Raw genomic sequence first — 4,806 nt, forward strand, 5'->3', positions numbered from 1 at the left:
GCGGGGAGGGGCTGCCCATGGATTTTTTGTCGTGGAGAGGAAAATGCTTCTGCTAGGCAGATAGATGCCATATGCGCTGTGTACTCAGGTTTTTCCTATTTATTGTGGACGGGAAGCTTGCCATCTCCGCCCCGGCGACGGCAGATCCGGGGCCTAAGGAACTCCTGCTCTCTCGCCACAAGCCTTTTGTCTCCTCGCTGTCTGAACGGCTCCCCCACCCTTCCCCTTTCTCTGCATTCGCGTAGTTTTTTCTCCCCTTCGCTTTATCACTGACTGTCGCCCCCGTAATGCTGACCCTGTTTCTCTTTTGCTCCTCTCTCCCGCATCTCTATCCATCACTCTCTGTCCTTCTGTCTCTATCCCTTGCTCTCCACCCTCTCTGTGTCTTGGTTCCTCTCCCTGCCTTCTGTCCCTCTCATTCAAAGACTGCAGTGTCCCTTTGCAGGAGATCTGGAGGTCCAGGGGCTGAGGAGGAGGGGGTAAGGAGTTCCCTCCCACTCTGTTATCCCTCACCCAGCTGCAACCTTGGGTCTGAGAGGGTCAAGCAAAAAAAACAAACAAAAAAAAGAAAACAAAAAAAACACCCAAAGAAGGGTTTTTTGTTGTTGTTTGTTTTTGAGGGGGAAATCCCAGAAATGTAGCTTGTTTAATATTTTAGGTCTCTTATTTTTGTAAGATGTGTAGAGTTTGCTGTTTTTATTTTGACAACTCAGGAAGAAACTGACCTCAGAAAGAATGTTAGATTTTGGCTGCTCTCCTGTGTCCCCCTACTCTGACTTGTCCCCCAGGGAAGCAGATTCTCCCAGAAGACTCAGAAAGTGAGAGACTGAGGGAAGGGGAGAGGAGGACCCAGAGGCCACGCTTAACCCCCTGCTCTTCCTGGGACAGAAGCAGAATGTATTTCTAGGGCTTCCTCCTCAGGTCCAAGGTTGTAGGCAGGTGTGGGGCGTGGGTTGTGGGATTTGAGAGAAGGTAGGTCTTGCTCTCTTCCTACTGCTCTCCCCGATGGGCCCCACCCTTCAGCTGAGTGTTTTCTGTAAAGGATTGTTTATCCAGAGTTGGAGTGCCCTTGCCCACTTCCTGCCCCAGACCCAGAAAGTAGGCTGAGAAAGCCCAAATGGGAGGATGACCCAGGCAGAAAGAACCGAGAGGTCATCTCACTGGCCCTTGCCTAGGCAGAAGTCTGCTATAACTTATGCTAAGAGGATTCCCTCAGGAGGGCAGACAGTCTGGCCACAAGTCTGGTTGGGCACAAAACTGGCCACAGACTCAGTTTCCCCTGTCTGCTGAACGGCTCTGGGGGGGGGGTGCACATCCATTACAGGAAAAGGTTCTGTGGGGAATATCTCTCCCATTTTCCTAGGGTCCTAGGTCTGAGCTCCAGGGGCTGTGAGAGGGCGAAGGAGATGGGTAGGCTGTTCTCCTTGACATTGGCGGTTTATTCTCCGTCCCACCCAAACTGTCCACCAGAAGCCCAGGCGTGGGGTCCCTTCCTTGTGAGAATCACATTCTTCTTCCCACCGACTTGCCCGTGATGTGATGGGGCTTCAGCGGTTTGCCCTCTTCCCTCTCAGGGAGCCTATTTCACAACTCTGAGCTTTGGTCCAAAGGAGGGGAGGGACCAGCCCTCACCCCTGCCTCTTCTCTCCCACCTCAGCCTCCTTCTCTGTTCCTCGCAGCCCTTACAGCTCCTGCCATCTCTGTACTTCTCCCACTCCCAGTCCCACTGCCAGCTGGAAGGGTGCTCCTGGGGCACGTTTCAGGTGCCAAGGTGCTGAGGGCCTGTGCTGGCCTAGGAGTGCGAACAGGAAAGCTGCTCTTTTTCCCCCTTTTCCCCCTTGGTCTCTGGCCCTCCTCTCCTTGGAGCTGGCTCATTGCATGGCCTCAGTGCCTCAAAAGCAGTGGGCCGCGGAGTCTTGGCTGTGAGAGGCTCTCAGAGGGAGCAGGGAGTGAGGAGGTTGTCTCAGGTGTGTGTATGTATGTGGGGGGTGGCGGAGGGCATCAGGGAAGTGGGGTTGGGATCCCAGCCTTCCCTTCAAGAGGCAGGCAGCTCTGGGGGTGGGGGAAAGAGCTCACTGACTGAGACCCAGGGCCCCCACCGCCGCCTCTGCTGGCCTTGGGGGACTTTGCACAAAGAGACAGCCCCCAGTCTATTAGCACCTACCTCATGAGCACTAGGGCGGGTGGGGGAAGGGCAGGTCCAGCTCTGGCAATGTTGGGGGGGCATACCAAAGAATCCAGGGGCAGGGATTGGGGAGGGCAGACTCGGCAAGCTGGCCCTCTCCTTCCTCTACCCAGATTAGGGTTGGGGTCCTCTCCTCCAGCTGTAACCATTTCTACCTCATTTTGCTGCGTGTTGTACATGGACGTATTTATCTCCTGTCTGACGATGCTCTGCAGTTGTGGTCTGTCTACCTCAGAAGAGACTGTATTTTAAAAGAAAGTATTACACAGTATTAAAGTGATGATGTGTGGTTTCCAGAAGATTTCTTGCGGGCAGCAGGATGTGGGGAGCCCTCTGGGGAATGCTTGGGCATCCCAGTCTGCTGGTGCCATGGGTGTGGCTCTGTGGGTGTTTCTGTTCCTTCAACAAAACATCACGTGGGACTCCTGTCCAGGCGCTGGGCACTGAGGCTAGCAGGTGAGGAGCCCCTGGACAGGGAAGGCCCTCCTGCAATTCTGAGCTCTCAGAGGCTCAGAATTGGGGCTGACTTGTATCCCCAGAGCCCTGAAATAGGAGGAGAAGGAAGAGCTCACATGTTTGCTGAATGAGTGAATGAATGAATAAATGAATGCGTGGAGGAAAGGGAGGCTGAAGAGGAAGGCTCACCCAGAACCTGGACGGCCCTTGTTGGCCAGAGCTAGAGTTGGGACTGTATTGGGCAGGGCGTGGAGACAGTGAGTTCCAGTCTTTAAGGTCACATGGGATCCTTTGTCCGCCACCATCTGTCAGTCCCCAAACTATCTTTGATGGCTCATCATAAACTGGGAAAGATAACTAGGAAAGAGCATCTTGCTGGAAAAGCCTGTGAGAGGTTTGGACCCACAACTTCCTGAGGTCCTTGAATGCTCTGAGCACAATGATTGAAAATGCACCGGAGTGCAAGGGGGGCAGGCCCCCAGGCTGCCACGGGCTCAGGGCTCAGGGCATACCCGGGGTCTCAGGAGGCCAAGCAAGCCCAAGGGGAGACCTTATAGAGCAAATGGTTTCCCCTTGGAGAGAAACAATTGTGTGTGCCTGGATAGGGGAGCTCCAGGGCATTGCCCCAGGCTTCAGTGACCGCAGCCCTCTGCCCTTGGAGGTCCAGACCCCCCTTGCAGGTCCAGACCCCCCTTGCACTCGAGTTGATTTATTGCACACCTACTCTGCAGACACTGTGTAGCACTGAGATACAGAAATGGTTAAACACAGCCACTGTTCTGGTGAGCCAACAATACAGGGTGAGAAAAGCTCAAAAATGGATCATTTGAAAATACTATTGGATAAAGCTGCTTGAGGAGGGACCATATCAAAATTTTCATATTCTCACATCTGGCACAATATTTGGTACATAGAAGACAGTAAATGTTGAATAAATCCTTAATTAATTTCCAGATAAGTGTCCTGATGGAGGATGCACAGACTATCTCAAGAATGCCCATGGGCCGGCCCCATGGCTTAGCGGTTAAGTGCGCGTGCTCCGCTGCTGGCGGCCCTGGTTCGGATCCTGGGCACGCACCGACGCACCGCTTCTCTGGCCATGCTGAGGCCGTGTCCCACATACAGAAACTAGAAGGATGTGCAGCTATGATATACAACTATCTACTGGGGCTTTGGGGGGGAAAAAAAAAGCCCAGAAACGATCCCTGATTGATGCGTGGTGTGGTGGTGGTGGTGTCAGGGAAACTTCCTGGGCAGCGTTGTGTACAGCCTGACAAAGCTATGGAGGCTGGAAACTGCACCAAACGCTTATTTGTCACAAGAGCATAAAGTGAGGGCAGGAGTAGGGGGAAGTGAGGCTGGAGGAATCATTGGGACAGCACCACTGCACCTTCCCTGCCCTGTGAAGAGCTGAGGCTCCATGACGAAGCCTGTGAGCCTGTCGGGTGGAGTGAGTTGGCGGCTTGTGGACAGGGACTGATTTGCAAGCTAAGAATTCACACACTGATTCAACAAGTCTTTATTGAACACCTATTATGTACTAGTTGCTATGGGGACAAGAGATGGACCTTACAGTCCAGTGGGGGAGACAGTAAAAAAAGCAGAGCTGCAGTGTGCTGTGGGAGAAGATAGGAGGGGGCCTAATGGAGACTGGGGCAAAGGATGTGTCCGGGAGTCCGGGAGGGCTTTCCCAAAGGGACCTGTCAGCTGAGGAGTGACCCAGGCAGAGCAGAGAGTGCAGGCCAAGATTCAAAAGAGAGCCAGGACCAGCTTGCTTGGGGAAAGGAAACAAGTTTAGTGAGTGGGGCCCTAGAGTTTGTGTATGGGGGGTGGGGACTGGAGGAGGAGCTAACCTTATCCAGACCGGAGAGGATGAGAGTTTGGATACCCGTGTGGGAGGATGGAAAGTGACACAGGCTATGAATATTTAGTATTTAGTAGGTAAGAAAAGAACTTAGGAATTGATTGGAGCATTATAATGGAGAGTAAGGGGTCAGGGGCTTGTGGTGGAGGGTGAGGGGCCGTAAATGGGTTAGAAGAGATGTCGGAGACTTGCTAAGTTTGAGGCATTAGTGGGACAGCCAGGAGGCCTAGGGCAGGCATTTCAATACAAGGGTGCAGGATCCCAGCCTCCTGGGGGACTGGGTCCCACCCAATCCCTGGGT

The sequence above is a fragment of the Diceros bicornis genome, chromosome 17 (assembly GCF_020826845.1).
Source record: "Diceros bicornis minor isolate mBicDic1 chromosome 17, mDicBic1.mat.cur, whole genome shotgun sequence".
Lineage (NCBI taxonomy): Eukaryota > Metazoa > Chordata > Mammalia > Perissodactyla > Rhinocerotidae > Diceros > Diceros bicornis.